At 45.0% G+C, this 17,434-nt stretch overlaps 1 protein-coding gene and 2 non-coding genes across 4 annotated transcripts in view; 2 read left to right on the forward strand and 1 right to left on the reverse strand.

The window, feature by feature from the left end:
• Positions 1–17,434, forward strand: part of LOC126190969 (3-hydroxy-3-methylglutaryl-coenzyme A reductase) — a 431,919-nt gene that overhangs the window by 133,004 nt on the left and 281,481 nt on the right. The window lies entirely within an intron of this gene.
• Positions 7,110–7,183, reverse strand: Trnat-ugu (transfer RNA threonine (anticodon UGU)). The gene has a single exon. It is a non-coding gene; the product is annotated as a tRNA-Thr (tRNA).
• Trnat-ugu (transfer RNA threonine (anticodon UGU)) lies at positions 7,689–7,762 on the forward strand. Its single transcript has one exon. It is a non-coding gene; the product is annotated as a tRNA-Thr (tRNA).

Raw genomic sequence — 17,434 nt, forward strand, 5'->3', positions numbered from 1 at the left:
CTGTGGATTTCGGAATATTGAATTCCTTAACAATTTCCGAAATGGAATGTCCCATGAGTCTAGCTCCTATTCAATTCTGCGTTCAAAATCTGTTAACTTCCGTCGTGGGACCATATCACGTCGGATGCCTTTTCACATGAACCAGAACAAATAACACCTCTTTTGTACCTTGTGTAACGATACTATTACCATATGCATATGTGTAACCCCTGACTTTTATCACCTCGATGTATATCCTTCAAGCTGAGTGGTCAGCGCGGCGGTCTGTCACGCCAAAGGGCCCGGGTTCGATTCGCGGTTGGGTCGGAGACTTTTCTCCGCTCAGGGACTGGGTGTTGTGTTGTCCTCATTATCCTTTCATCATCATCAGTGGAAGGCAACGGGAAACCACCACTGGAATCACTTCCCTAGACGCTCCTGCGGTGGACCTCTCAGACGAGGCTTCCCCCGTGACAAAACTTGCCGTAAGGCAGAACACAAAAAAAAGTATACCCTTCAGCAGTGTAAGCTGCCAGTTTGCGGTGTTTGGCTATCTCTGTAGCGTGTAACATATGCGCAGCACGATTACTGGGGGATACTTTAGTACTCCGCACACCTGATACGGCGTGCTCGTTTACATTTCTGGACAATGGAAGCTGACGTAGTGGCGTGAATTCCATTCGTCCAACTCGTAGTGAATTACACGGGACAGTTGACGCAGTCGGTTACACAACCGTTTCAGTGCGTCAGATTCGAGACGTGGCGTGGACGGTGCTGCACCATTCGTTACAGCCATGTTGACAAGAATGCCAGACCGTCGCTGCGTCCGATTATCTCCTTTCCACTAGCACCTCATGTCATGGCAGTAATGGCAGCGTGCCAAGTACAAACGGAGGAAATGTCAAGGCATGAGAAAACCAATCCCCACAGACAGATCATTCTGTCCCGTTCGCATCAATTCACATGGTGATATTGCACCTTGTGACGTAAACTGGAATTCACTGGATGCCAGTGTGCACAGCGACCGTTTAATATTAAGATTTAAAAGACAGCCGTGAATCGCAAAAATGCGTGATTTATTGCAGATCCAGATTTCCCCTACAATATCATCGGTGCTTTACCTGAAACGTCATACAGGTACCAACATGTCAGGGCGGAAACTTGTGACAAATCACACTAGCCTTTACATGGCACAAACAAAAAACAAAACTGAGGCCGTTGCTGATCACAACTTGCTCGGGGTGGGGCAGGAGGGGATGGGGCGCCGTGGAAAACGTGAAGGCTGCAATTCACGTAGTTATCACAGTCACTTTCCAGAGGTTATTAATTAACTGATCGCCTTGTTCTGTCTATCCCCATTGTAATATTCACGTGAATTACATCAAAATCTTACTGGCCTCTGGAACTAAAGTACCGAGGCGATAGTGCTCTGCAAGCACAAACGGTACTATAGGAAGTGGCTGTTAACTTTGCCATCTGCGTGTAAAATTATACTCGGACACTTTGAGAGCAATCAAACAACAGCAAAGCCCCTACCTTCAGCATGTCGAGATCTTTACCACTCATAAACCTTCGTAGATCTTTTACATGCTTGACATTTGTCGCAAATTGATAAAAATGAATGTGTGTGTGTTGCACTACAGAACTGAAGACATCCGCGAAAACACGGGGGTCCGCAGCTCGTGGTCGTGCGATAGCGTTCTCGCTTCCCACGCCCGGGTTCCCGGGTTCGATTCCCGGCGGGGTCAGGGATTTTCTCTGCCTCGTGATGACTGGGTGTTGTGTGATGTCCTTAGGTTAGTTAGGTTTAAGTAGTTCTAAGTTCTAGGGGACTGATGACCATAGATGTTAAGTCCCATAGTGCTCAGAGCCCTTTTATGAAAAAACGGGCTAACCCTCAAATGTAAAAGCTTGGAGATAAGTGTTGCCATCTGTTGCTGTGTACGGGAACTATCGAAATTGACATTGGTCTCACTCCTTAGTTGTATAAGTACCCAGCAACAGATGACAACACATCTTTAACTTTTTACATTTGAGGGTTAGCCCGTTTTCCCGCGCATATCTTCAATTGGTTCAAATGGCTCTGAGCACTATGGGACTTAACATCTGAGGTCATTAGTCCCCTAGAACTTAGAACTACTTAAACCTAACTAACCTAAGGACATCACACACGTCCATGCCCGAGGCAGGATTCGAACCTGCGACCGTAGCGGTTGCGCGGTTCCAGACTGTAGCGCCTAGAACCGCTCGGCCACTGCGGCCTGCTATCTTCAATTATTGTACCTTGAACGTTCATAGGCTCCGTGGTTTATAATGAAGAAGTTGCGTTCGTAGTGTCATATAGCGTTCATGCATGCTGCATACTTCGTTTCATTTAATGCATGCTGCATACTTCTTTTGTTAAGACAACGTTTTATCAGATCTGAAGAAAACGAGCACCAATATTTGTCAGTTACACGAAACTTTCTACGTTACCGACAAGTACTGTAAAGGCAACGATCAGCTGTTGGACACTTGTGCGTTAAGCTGTTCACTTAACTTCGCTTTCGTTCACAGTTTGTCTGTCTTAAGTGACAGCGTCTGATATGTTATATCGTAACGGCCCAGTGTAGCAGCTAGGAGGGCGATGTCTTTGCGGTGACCTTCACTTTGGGAGCTGGAGTCTGCTGGGGTTCCAGAGTCTACGTGTGAGCCGGCACGCCGCCACGGCACTCCAGGAACACACTCCTCGCTCACGCCTTTCTCGCCCATTTCTTACGTCAGACCCCAAATCAGCCGCGTTACTGCCACCGTAATTGATGGCAGCACCTACCGTTCGTTCTTTCCTGTTCTAACGCCCAGTCTTGTTTATTGTAGACTAAATTTCATAATGAGCACTTGTTTTCTTCGTTCTCTATCCTACAACTATTGAGGTTCTTTACCAGGAAAATCAGTTGCTAAACTCATAAACAGTACGACATCGTGAGAAATGGCTCTGAGCACAATGGGACTTTAACTTATGAGGTCATCAGTCCCCTAGAAATTAGAACTACTTAAACCTAACTAACCTAAGGACATCACACACACATTCCCGAGGCAGGATTCGAACCTGCGACCGTAGCGGCCGCGCGGTTCCAGACTCTAGCGCCTAGAACCGCTCGACCACCCCGGCCGGCGACATCGTGAAGTAAAATCTTAGTACGTAGAAGTCGTGGTGATGAAAAAGCTTCGACTAAAAGATGTACGAAATAAGTAAGATGAAATACCGGTATCGAGCATCTGCCTCAACATCTAAACTTTGCAAGTCACCGTACGGAGTGTGGCAGAGGTACTTCTGGTACCACTGTCGCTTCACCTCTCCCCTGTTCTAGTCGTGAATGGTTCGTGGGAAGGACGACTGTCGAAAATCTTTTGTATAAGCTGTGATTTATGTGATTTCCTCGTCGCGGTCATTTCGCGATACGTATCTAGGTAATTGTGGTTCGACACTTCATCAAACGTACGGTCTGGGAACTTGAGCAATAAATCTCTCCTTGATGCACAACACCTCTCCATGTAGAGTCTGCCACTTGAGATCCTTGAGCAGCTCCGTAACACTCACGTGCTTACGAAACGATCCCGTGACGAAAGGCGCCGTCCTTCATTGGATCTTCCGTATCTCTTATATTAATCCAACCTGACAGCTCTCCCAGACTGATGAACAATCAAGTACTGAAGAATGGGTCGACTCAGAGTGCACACTGGCCTTCTTTCGCGACCTGCTTACTATTTCCTGGAAGGGCTCCATTACCCTACAAACGTTGGAGCTCCCAACGATCAACATATCCGCCCACTGCGCCGAACCGAATTAGGGAAAGAAAACAGGCGACTGGCCCAACAGACTAGGCTTCCTGTACTGTCTCAGATGTGCTACCAACACTGGGAAGCAACTCATGTTTTACATCACTCGCCATACTTCAGCAGTTTGTATCTTATCACGTCGTTGTTTAGCTAATTGTTAGTAGAGCACATGTGTGCATTCTTCTTCGTTGTCCATTGTTGGGCCACGTCGCCCTGTTATCCATTTATGTCGATTGTATGCCATGGCATTTGTGTGGTGCCGTGGTTCATTGGCAACTTTCCTAATGTTACACGCAGTGGTTTTTTTTTAGTTTTTAATTGAAAGTTAGTTTGTTTACATAAGGTTCTATATCAGTGTTGAATTTGAGGTTTTCTTCAAGAATGTGACTGCATTCGTCGCTCTGTACATTTTACCATTACCACTTAGGGCAAGGGAATTTTTGAAACTTTTTCATTTTACAATTAAAAGCATTGACGAACTCTGTCCTTTGGCGTGAATTATATTAGGTTAAATCGCTGATTATAACCGAAATGTCCGAAAACTGTTCGATTAGTGGCAACTACACGTTATTTTTTGCCTCCTTTATTCTTCACCACCATGATTTTTATTGAATACATCCGAGTTGATGAGTACGAGTTCGCTAACACAATTTAAAATTGTATAAATTCAATTACTCAAGGGCACAGTAGTAGTTCAGGACATTGCCCTGCCGTGGCTGTGGTTGTAACTCCCCCTGATCGCAACATGTGCTACTAAACCTCCTGATCTCAGTTTTATAAATGGGAACCATTTTTAACTGGCATCTATAGTACACTGGAGTGATCACAAAACTTTTGGTCCTTAGACTGGGGGTTTCGCTCAGCAGTGACCATCTTCAGCTTTGCAACGAAACATGAGAAATGAAAAACAACAAGCGGAAAGATTAAATCTTAAAACAATAAAGTATGCCATAACGGAAAATCATCACTTTCATGGATGTGGAGACATGCGCTTAAAATATGACGAGGCATACCTGCTTTATAACATGTCCTAATATAATAAAGCCATAGTGGCATTGTCTCAAAATACACACAAAATCAGCACAGCATCGTTGCACATATTGCCGGCGGAGTCATAATGTCAATAGCGCTATTCTTCATAACGAAGTGCAGTACAGTAGCCACAACATGTGTTAGTGCCATAAGCTCGTTAGATGTCGCTACTGTAATTCAACACATAAACCTCAGTTATAAAATTGTACAGAATGCAATACATGAAGAGTACAATATGTTAAGTCTGTAATGGGCTCCCAAATGTGTAAATTATTACAGTGATTAAATGTAATAATTACAAACACGAATAAAGTTAAATTTAAAATTGTTGAAAGGAAGTGGTTAAACGATAACTGGTGATTCTGAGACGCTCATGTGGTCATTTTAGATTAAACTAATAACGTACACAAGAACAAGTTTATGGAGCTAATAAAAATAGTATAAAGTTGACAGAATACGTAGGGAAAGAAGCCAAAAGGATAAAAAGACTAAAGTAAGTAATCGGTGACCTCTGTCAGAATGCAGCATAGCGAGAAGTCGAAGTAACTTATCCGCCAGAGGGCCTCATGTACCATGTTGTAGCAGTCACATTACAGGATTATCTTTTAAATGGCATGTATTACACAAACAAAGAAGAGACAGTTAGTTGACACTTCCTGAATCACTGTTTCAATCCGCGACCATATCGTTGCTTGTGAATTTATGTATTACGTACTGACTCTGTACAGTAATACAACGTCTGAAACCCGATATTATGAACTGTTTTGTTTTTACGCATCAATTACGGAAGGCATTTACTACTGTTCGATTACACTGCTGGTGACAAATTACTCGAAACAGTAAGCACAGTAAATTATCGAGGAATAACCATCCGGGGCGACCTGAAGTGGAATGACCACATAAAACAACTAATAGGGAAAGCAGATGCTACGTTGAGATTCACTAAGAGAATATAGGAATTGTAGTATGTCCACGAAAGAAGTGGCTTGCAAAACACCCATTCCACCGATTTATAAATAAATTCATCAGTGTGGGACGCCTATTCAGTAGGATTAATAAAAGAGGTCGATAAGAGCCAAAGAACAGCGTCTCGTTTTGTCTCGGGATCACTTAGTCGGCGCGAGAGCATTACGGAGATGCTCAATAAACTCATGGCAGCCACCACAAGAGAGGTACCGAGCGAGGTGGCGCAGTGGTTGGCACACTGGACTCGCATTCAGGAGGACGACGGTTCAATCCCGCGTCCAGACATCCTGATTTAGGTTTTCCGTGATTTCCCTAAATAGCTCCAGACAAATGCCGGGATGGTTCCTTTGAAAGAGCACGGTCGACTTCCTTCCCCAATCCAATGAGACCGATGACCTCGCTGTTTGGTCTCTTCCCCCAAACAACCCAACCCAAGAAGAGAGGTGTTGTGCGTCACACAGAGGTTTATACGGTTGATATTTCGAGACCTGGATTCCAAGAAGAGCCGAGCAAGATATTACTTACTCCCAGACACCTCTCGCGAAATACTCACGCGGAAAAGAATGAGAGAAATGACACATGTCATGCGAATCTTTCCGACAGTCCTTTTTCCCACGCGCCGTTCGTGAAAGGAACAGCAAAGGAAGTAAAAGATTGTGGCACCAGAAATGCTCCCGTTACACGCCGTAAGATGTCTTGCGGAGTAGAGATGTAGATGTTTATCTTTAAATTTTCTTAGAAGAGTACCCACATTTGCAGTTCATAATCATTGTTGCCAGATCAATTCATTACTGAACTCCTATTATGCATGGCAGGGGCGTAATAACCTGGGGCTCCCGACTACTAGCGATTCACAGGACACAAAGACAAAAGGAAAAATTAAAATGGAAAGAAAAAATTAGGAAAACCGAGCAGTCAAATGAAATCTGCATTGAAAAGCTCAAACATGATTTCGGAAATACTTAAAAGGTAAAGATATGCGGAGTATTTACTTCCTTACTCGGGTCAAAGATAAATATGTAGTAGGACTCCGTGATAAACTAATTGAATATTTATAGAACGAAATTGCCTGGATGCTGCGACCAAGCATATGGCTGAGAGTATGTCATCATCAGCGGCGTATTCACCAGTATGGAAAAAAAAATCAAGTCACAATTTAAATTTATGTATACGAAGACAGTAACTTGTTCTCGAAAGAACAGTTACTCTTGATGACCGTGCAGCTTTTCCCTGGAATAAATGATGACTAACTGAAAACTTCAGCTGCCGACAGGTGTTGTTGATATATCTCGATGTGGACAGCTGAAAATGTGTGCCCCGACCGGGACTCGAACCCGGGATCTCCTGCTTACATGGCAGACGCTCTATCCATCTGAGCCACCGAGGACACAGATGAATAGCGCGACTGCAGGGACATCCCTTGCACGCTTCCCGTGAGACTCACATTCCCAACTGTCCACAATTCTACATATGTAATTTTACCTTATAGACATTTGCCCATTCATTCATTACTCGCGCACGCTTTGGCGATTCCCGTAAGAATCCACATCGAGGTATAACAACAACACCTGTCGGCAGCTGAGGGTTTCAGTTAGTCATCATTTATTACAGGGAAAAGCTGCACGGTCATCAACAGTAACTGTTCTTTCGAGAACAAGTTACTGTCTTCGTATATATAGTTAAAGGCTACCCAGCCATTGACCTTCGTCTGTACGAATGCGCACAGGTTGCCCGAACACTTACGGGAATCGCCAAAGCGTGCGCGAGTAATGAGTGGTTGGGCAAACGTCTATAAGGTACAATACATATGTAGAATTGTGGACAGTTGGGAATGTGAGTCTCACGGGAAGCGTGCAAGGAATAAAGCCCTGCAGTCGCGCTATTCATCTGTGTCCTCGGTGGCTCAGATGGATAGAGCGTCTGCCATGTAAGCAGGAGATCCCGGGTTCGAGTCCCGGTCGGGGCACACATTTTCAGCTGTCCACATCGAGGTATATCAACAACACCTGTCGGCAGCTGACGTTTTCAGTTAGTCATCATTTATTAAATTTATTTCGTAGTCTTACAGGCTAATCATAAACCATCTCTGTATTCCGAAATAGTTGACTGCATCTATAAATATTTTGCCACCATATGCTACAGAGGTAGTATTTAAAAACTTGTTTCGTGACTACTCCCAACATAACGTTAAAGACTCAGACATACAGATATAGTGCTAGGTAAATATGGTAGCACTATACTGGGACTGAGTATATGGACTGCTCTGGCACAAGGGCGATAAGGCTTATCCAACTTATTTTGTAAAAGTCCAAACTTTTTAAGATACCTGTGGTTTAAACTGGGAATCAGGTTCTTGACAAAAAAAAAGCTTAATGCTTAAAATCTATTTACAGTGACTGCAAAAAGTATATTTTTCACAATATAAGCATGGAAAACGTGATCTGAAGACGCTACGGCGATATTGTCATTTGTCCAACTTTATCTGCAAGAGCGAATGTAGTAGTGTGCTTCGTACAGAAGCATGGGATAAGAATGAATAATTTGTGGAATTCCGATTTTTCTTGTAATTACCAGATTCATGAAATTCAGGCTTCTCCTACACGGACTTCTTCACACTAGCCGTGATAAACAGACTGGATGACTGCTTTTGCTAAATCAAATTACTATGATTTTAGTTGAAATGTTGATGACCTCCATATTCATAACGCATTTATGTTGTTCTTCCGAAGAAAAGTACAGTCGATTTGGCACCTGTGTTATGGGTGCCAAGGATTGGCACAACTCAGAGATTTGTTGATTGCTTACCTTCCGACTCCTGTCGTTGCTCCGTGCTACTTCTCGCATTTCACGGTTTTCTTAAGATTTTGCTGGCTGGGGACAGACACATTCATGTTGCTTGCTAGTTGTCTCGACTCCGACTGTTGCTACGCAACGTCATGGGCCACTGCAGGGACCCCTCTATTGTTGAGAATTTCGCCTCTTAGCGATCTGTTGTTTATTCTTGGAGGACACGCGGGAAATAATCACCGGTATTTTTCGGTAACAGTAGGGCGTAACGTGGCTGTGCCGTCTGGGACAAATAACCCAGAACCCCAAGAACAAGGGGCCTAGTTTTATGAAGGGCGTTGGCGTTGGGGAGGAGGTAAAGATGTATGAAGGGAACCACTAGGAGTGGACTGTGTTGAGCAACAGTTCCTAAGGATCCCCCTTTCCCTGGTATGTACACGCTTGTATTTTGTCTTCGCCTACTAGATGGAGCCATCTCATTACGCCAAGTAATCCAACGGAACGAAATTGTGAAGAGTTTATTTTGCATTTGTTATTATGTTTGCTACGGCTTTACTTTGATGGGCAAAGAAAAACGAATCGCGATGTTGTTACAAGCAATGCGACTTTCGACTTCGTGTTTTTGCGTGTTCTGAATTGCATATTATAAAAAAGAATTATTGAAGTGTATATCTTATACTTCATTGTATATTCGTGTTGCTCTCAATAAAGGAAAAAAGCGGACTAAGCGACGATGAGAACTTATTATTTATGAAAAATTAAAAAAAAAGGAATGTCGCTGGTAGGGGACAGGGGGCGGGAGGGAGCGGGGGAGTAAAGGCAAAGTTTGCCCTGAATACCAGATGCCCTAGTTAAAGCACCGTCACCGAGCGAGGTGGCGCAGTGGTTAGCACACTGGACTCGCATTCGGGAGGACGACGGTTCAATCCCGTCTCCGGCCATCCTGATTTAGGTTTTCCGTGATTTCCCTAAATCGCTTCAGGCAAATGCCGGGATGGTTCCTTTGAAAGGGCACGGCCGATTTCCTTCCCCATCCTTCCCTCACCCGAGCTTGCGCTCCGTCTCTAATGACCTCGTTGTCGACGGGACGTTAAACACTAATCTCCTCCTCCTCCTAAAGCACCGTCCTGTCAACGATCAGTCTTATTTAGGACTCGGAGTTAATTGCATCCATAGAAAGATCTACATGTGAGCAAATGTTGTCGCCACAAGAAAAGCGCAGCATCCCTAAGTTTGATATATACAATTAATCAAGTAACAATTTAAATTTAGTTTTTAAAGGCACTCGATATGCTAATCAAGAAACAATTGGACATTTCGAAACATTTGACAACATCTATAAATTTTTTGGTCACAGCATGCCGCAGTGTTAATACCGAAGAAAATTAATTACAGTGCAGCAGACAACTATGCACTTAAACAGAGATTCAGAGACTTTCTTAGGGCACTGACAAACATAACTGTTACGAGTGGAAGATGTAACGAACGCAGTGTCTTTAAATGTAAGGTGTACTCATATCCAGAAAAAATGGAACACCTTGAACGACTAGAGATAGGACGTTCATATTCACAGTACGTGTACATTAGCTATGTTCTGCAGAAAAGATTAGCATTTGAACCACGTCGGTCCACCGGTTCAAGGTCAACATCGATATCGCGGCGCAACACCACTCACCTGTAGAAAGTGCCTGTGACTCTCGTTGTAGCTATAAATCGAAGATAATGGATAAGTGTGACTTGAGCAGATGTGCAGGATGCCTCGCAGACGTATGCGCGATCCGTAACGTCAGATCAGTGAGTTTCAAAGCGGGCGCACTATTGGCGTGAGAGAATGTGATGCATCCATCCGCGAAATTGCTGCTTGTGTAAGACCAGGTGTTTCGGCAATGCAGCGGGTATGTGCAGAATGGTTCACCGAAAGCCGTATAACTCGACGAGATGGGTAAGATCGCACCACCCAGACCACCCCCGAGAAGATAGACACCTCATCCGAATGTCATTGCAGGACAGATCTGCGTCCTCCTCGGCTCTGGATCATTGGAACAGTGTAACACATTGTACACTATCAGGGGTGACAGTCCGTCGCCGTTTATTACGGCATGTGTTACGAGCGCGTCGTCCATTTCTCCGCCTGCCTTCGACGAATGTGCAGAAAGATGCTACAAGGCAATGATGTCGTTCCATACATCACTGAGGACAGGAATGGCATCAGACAGTATTTTCGGACGAATCCGTGTTCTGTTTGATTGAAAATGATGGGCGCATTTTAGTTCGCCGCAGACAGGGGGTGCGGCATCACCCAAGACATACAGTGCAAGATATACAGCACCAACTCGAAACCTAGTGGTGTGGGGTGCTATTGAGTACAGCCACAAATCACAGTTGATGCCTGTCCAGGTCACTGTGACCAGTGTGACCTGGGTGAATGACGTCTTGTGACCCGTAGCCCTATCTTTCCTGTACGACGCCCAAGACGCCATTTTTCAGCAAGGCAATGCACCACAACGTGTTGGTGCACAAACACGTGCCTTCTTGGCGTCATAGGACGTCAGTCTTTTGCCCTGGCCTGCAGGATCACCAGACTTGTCGCCAGTCGAAAATGTGTGGGATATCGTGAAACGATCGTTGCAGCGCTGCGGGGCGCGGTCAGAAAAATAGTGCCGAATCCTCCCAAGCCCGCAAGGGTCTGAAAAACGATGGGATCGAATCCTCCCGTTTGAAGCAGGTAGCACAAATGGATGGAAGGAAGAGTGCATTCTCTTCTATCTAAGTTTGCAGAGTCACAAAATATGATCACTTTTTTTTCTAATAAACACTGTCTCGTCTGTGGTTTCCACATTCAGCGTGTGGATAACGTCATGAACATCTGCAGCATTCGTGGGCAGTTTTGGCAGAATTTTGCGCCTAGCTTTGTAAATAGATTGACGAAAATTGTTGATATCTCTCGTAGTTATATCTTCCGTGTCTTCTCCTGTTAACTTTTGATAAATTATTTTTCGCGGTCTGTCACAAATATCTTCTGTGGCTTTTCTCTTTAGGTCAGAAATGATTTCTTGCCTCAGAATTTTGTTATGAGGCATTTCTTCATGGTTGTGCTCTTCTCGACACTCCACGACATCCAGCTCCTCAGTAGAAATCGTTTTAACAAAACTTCTGGATCCATTAATGTTGCACGTCCATCGCCCTAGACCACCTTTCAGCAGTTTTTGAAAACCGAAGGTGTTACCTTTCAAAACCGACATTCCTTAGCGCAGACAATGTCGCCGCCAACTGCGAAGTGGCCGCAGGCAGCTGTGGTCATTAGCGTACACAATGCTCTGTCGCATTGTGTCGGTTTGGGAGGATTCGGTCCTGTTACCTGCTTACCTACCTGGTTTCAGGAGGATTCGGGGCTGCGCCCGCGCTGAGACCCAATGCTAACCACCACGGATGAACCCAGGTGAGTGCAGCGTGGTTGGCTATATCATAGGACGAAATTCGCATACTACGCGTGTGGATACCATCACGCATAGAACAAGTAATAAGGGCACATGGCGGACCCTGTGTCTACTAGGCAACACTTGCTCAACTGAAGTGACTGAAATGCTAAAAGGCCTTGGGTATTGAAACCTAAGACCACGGACGTAGCTGCTGCATGCGACATTTTTGGAACGAGGTTTGCGTAAAGGATTATTCGACAATCAACTTTACGGAACCTTCAACATCTGCGAAAGATGAAGCATCGTGTGTAAATTCCCTAACAAACGAACAGAAACAGTAAAGAAGGCTGACAAATCCTGTAACTAGACTTACAGTGACACTTTATTTATATAATGACTGACAGGATTTGTACCTAGTTTTAAGTAATTAAGTGAGTTGTAGACCCATAAGGAGGAGTAACACCTATTTCGTGTGACATCTCGTCATGGCATTTGCCTTCTGTAATCAGCTGAGCTTATGTTGATAAGGAACTGTCTGATGCACCAAAGTTAGGAGAGCTGATATCGAGCTACCCTGACGTATGCAGAACCGTCGTGATGTAAGAGGATGTGACAGAACGTGTGGCTGTTGCAGAAGCTGAGCGTTATTTTTCCAAATGGAATAAATTTATGTATTATTGACAAGTAAACCATCTCTCCTTTGATACAGGTTTGCCGGAAACCCATATATTTTCTGGAAACTTACGTTACAAGTAGAAAAACTGTGAAATCTTAGGGGCAAGGGACAAGCGTTTAGGAGCTACAGGACATACAAAGTATCAGTAAAGTGTTGGAAATTTGACACCAAAAGTCGCTAAAATTCTCGTTCACGTATTTATATGATGTAATAATATGGTAAGAAGTTAGAGATAGTATAAAGAAAGAAACGACTCTTTGAAAAGAAACAATATACTGTACGCTGGGATGTTGAGAATGTGACTTGTTACTGTCTTCGAACAAAATATACACTCCTGGAAATGGAAAAAAGAACACATTGACACCGGACTGTCAGACCCACCATACTTGCTCCGGACACTGCGAGAGGGCTGTACAAGCAATGATCACACGCACGGCACAGCGGACACACCAGGAACCGCGGTGTTGGCCGTCGAATGGCGCTAGCTGCGCAGCATTTGTGCACCGCCGCCGTCAGTGTCAGCCAGTTTGCCGTGGCATACGGAGCTCCATCGCAGTCTTCAACACTGGTAGCATGCCGCGACAGCGTGGACGTGAACCGTATGTGCAGTTGACGGACTTTGAGCGAGGGCGTATAGTGGGCATGCGGGAGGCCGGGTGGACGTACCGCCGAATTGCTCAACACGTGGGGCGTGAGGTCTCCACAGTACATCGATGTTGTCGCCAGTGGTCGGCGGAAGGTGCACGTGCCCGTCGACCTGGGACCGGACCGCAGCGACGCACGGATGCACACCAAGACCGTAGGATCCTACGCAGTGCCGTAGGGGACCGCAACGCCACTTCCCAGCAAATTAGGGACACTGTTGCTCCTGGGGTATCGACGAGGACCATTCGCAACCGTCTCCATGAAGCTGGGCTACGGTCCCGCACACCGTTAGGCCGTCTTCCGCTCACGCCCCAACATCGTGCAGCCCGCCTCCAGTGGTGTCGCGACAGGCGTGAATGGAGGGACGAATGGAGACGTGTCGTCTTCAGCGATGAGAGTCGCTTCTGCCTTGGTGCCAATGATGGTCGTATGCGTGTTTGGCGCCGTGCAGGTGAGCGCCACAATCAGGACTGCATACGACCGAGGCATACAGGGCCAACACCCGGCATCATGGTGTGGGGAGCGATCTCCTACACTGGCCGTACACCACTGGCGATCGTCGAGGGGACACTGAATAGTGCACGGTACATCCAAACCGTCATCGAACCCATCGTTCTACCATTCCTAGACCGGCAAGGGAACTTGCTGTTCCAACAGGACAATGCACGTCCGCATGTATCCCGTGCCACCCAACGTGCTCTAGAAGGTGTAAGTCAACTACCCTGGCCAGCAATATCTCCGGATCTGTCCCCCATTGAGCATGTTTGGGACTGGATGAAGCGTCGTCTCACGCGGTCTGCACGTCCAGCACGAACGCTGGTCCAACTGAGGCGCCAGGTGGAAATGGCATGGCAAGCCGTTCCACAGGACTACATCCAGCATATCTACGATCGTCTCCATGGGAGAATAGCAGCCTGCATTGCTGCGAAAGGTGGATATACACTGTACTAGTGCCGACATTGTGCATGCTCTGTTGCCTGTGTCTATGTGCCTGTGGTTCTGTCAGTGTGATCATGTGATGTATCTGACCCCAGGAATGTGTCAATAAAGTTTCCCCTTCCTGGGACAATGAATTCACGGTGTTCTTATTTTAATTTCCAGGGGTGTATTACAAGAGACAAGCAATGTGCAAATAAACAGTGAGACGGGCGGAAAGACGGTTCATAATGGGTATATTTTACAAAAGCGATAGCCTCACACTTTGCACACACAATCGAAGCAGTATTCCATTGGCGCAATCGACCTTCCAGGTTCGTAGTTCAAGTACCTGCTCGTCCTCTTGTGTCTCGGTAATGTATTGTCTAAAGGAATAGGCATCCAGAGGCTGGATCTTTCCCGTACATCTTTGGGGTACCAGTTGTTTTCGTAGGACTTTACCATCATGCACTTCGGAGGTAGACAAGCATCATGAATCCACTAAAAGCAGAATTTTGTTTCCATCATCATGCATACTTGGTCAAGGTGCGTCACGATACAGCCATTTGGGGTTTGCTTCCGACATAGTCCGCTGTTTTTCCAGCATACGATCCTATATTCGAAGGATCTGCAGCTTTGACTGCGGGAATTTTCCATATGGCTCGGATACAAGGACATAGGTAGGCCGCAGTATTTCGCATTCCATTGAAATCACAGGCATAAACATTAAACTATGCTGTGTTGCAGAGATTGATTCAACAACAGTGCGAACAGCTGTTATTCCTCTGGTTCGCAGAGTTCTATGGCCAAGTAACTCTTTGTAAAATCTGCTCTGGCCAGCATTGAAGACGTAAGTCGGTGGAAAGTTTTCTGTAATCATGAGGTTGCGAAACTTCGCAACAAAATCATCGCCGGTGACAAATTTGCCTCCTTTTGCAGCCAATTCCTGCCGACTGTGTGGGTTATTTTGCTTCTTGAATCGATATACTCATGAATCAGAAGCTTTAAAATAGAGTGCATTTTGCGAGTCCATCGCTCTCTTAAGTTGCTTGGCCCTCAGTCGTAACGTCCGGTGGTGAATAATTGCTCCTTCTGTTTCCTTCTCTTTGAATTTCTGTAGGAGAGCGTGATTGCCTTTTGGATCGACTGATTATTCATTTTTTCTCCAAACCGCACAGAATGTTCATGTTCTTAATTTTCTTGAACTGATTCATTACTGACGCATGCGACAGACGTTTTGTCCGCGGTTCCACTCTCGTAGGATCTGTGGTCCAGTACATTAAGGCGCACTACTTATAAGCAGTCCAGTCCTATTCCGTCATATCTGCTGGACAATCATGCTTTCGCCTTTTGGGAGAAAGCACCTACTCGGATGCCGACGCACTCGAAGTAAAGGGAAGTGACTGTTGCGAGGAGCATTGCTGTTCCTTATCGACACCATCATCTCCGAACTCCATTTCCTCGTCTCATTCTTCTCCACCGCCCCCAGAAAATCTTAATGTCCTGATCTCTTCACAGTCTCCATATCATTTTCCAGGAGAGTAGTTACGTGTTTTATCATCACCGATTCCTGTATCTTCGGAAACCTATTGCTTGTTCCGAATCGGGAGACCACGGCAGCCACGAAGACTTTCGAATCCATCTGCAATGTAAGAAGAAGACATACAACGTTAGTACTTGAAAACAACATACGGAAACATACCAGAAATAGAGATCTCATGACGGAAGTATGTCCATTCTATACATACTTTACTGATACTTTTTGGGTCCCTTAGTTCCTAAACGCGTCTCCCTCCGCCCCTGAGATATCACATTTATTCTACTTGTGATATAAGCTTTCAGAAAATATATGGGTATCCGGCTCAAAAGAGAGAAGGTTTACTTGTGAAAAGTAACCCCCTTAGTGCGAGGTAGCAAGTTCAATCTTTGGCAAGGCTCATTTGAATGTGTAGTGTTAACAATTATGATAGAAAAAAATATTAGGTGCTAATGACTCACTATGTGCATCAGGAGGGCGAAAGAAAATGAATGTCCAGGAGGTGCAGAGATCAAATTTCTATGGGGTGTATGTATTACACTTCACAAAATAGAATCCTCGACATTCAAGAAATGTTCAAAACAAATCATTAACTTGCACCAGAACACCGAATGAAAAATGGACCGCCACAATGATCACAATGGTTCGCACCATCAAGATAGAAGGCGTACACCTTGGGAGTTAAAAACCGTGCAGGACGTTCAGCTAGGTATCCGGTCTTAACGAATGCATATAGAGTCATATTGCTGTAACGGGGTGATAAAAACTGGTGGAATGTGATGGCATGTAACCGAATGTAAAACGGTGTGTCGTGGAGCTTATCATGAACCTAGCTAACCTTTAAGGCGTAGCTGCAGATAGTGCGATAATACGTTTTATAAGCATGGAAAAAACCAACATCCAGATGCTGAATTTGTCCAGTGGTTCGAGGTGATATGAACTGCAATATCACACACTTTTCAGGAGGGATAATTTGCTCTAAAGAAGTGTGGTTATTGTACGCAGCCCAGGAATCAAACAAAAGCAAGATATTTTGTCCAGCTACTGGCCAAAAGAAGTGCTCATACCACAGTTGTAGTTCTCTTACGCCCATTTTCCCACTCTTACGTGCTGTGACGGAAATATTCCCTACTGCCCTTGCAAGATCACGCATACGGGAAAGAACCGTGGGAGGCAGAGAGCAACTTCTCATAGCACGATAAATAACTTTCCAGCCACTTTACTATCCAGACTAACAGTCGGCATAGTTGAATACGAATGCGTTAAGGCATTCGTATTGGTTGATCTTGGTACAACTCTCTTGCTACCTCTAATTTCCAGGGTAGCTTTCTTATGCACTTCCTCTTCAAATCCCGATTACTCGGAGTTGAACAAATTCCTTACTGAACGACGTGAAAAATTTGTTTAACTCGCCTACAAATTTTCGGGCCACTTTCGCTGATTACTGTGCACCGTCAAGTTGACGCTTTGTTTGAAATTTCGTTACCTTAGTTCTTCCAATTGTGTAGCACTGTTTGAAGTTATGCAACCATTCACTGCTTTCCTTTAAATCACTGTAATCTTTGTCGCGCGCAATTTGAGATGCATAACGTAGTAGGTCACTATCAAGCGCATCCTGTAAGGTGTATCGAGCATCCTTGAAACGCGCAAAAACCAGTT

The sequence above is a fragment of the Schistocerca cancellata genome, chromosome 6, assembly GCF_023864275.1.
Source record: "Schistocerca cancellata isolate TAMUIC-IGC-003103 chromosome 6, iqSchCanc2.1, whole genome shotgun sequence".
Lineage (NCBI taxonomy): Eukaryota > Metazoa > Arthropoda > Insecta > Orthoptera > Acrididae > Schistocerca > Schistocerca cancellata.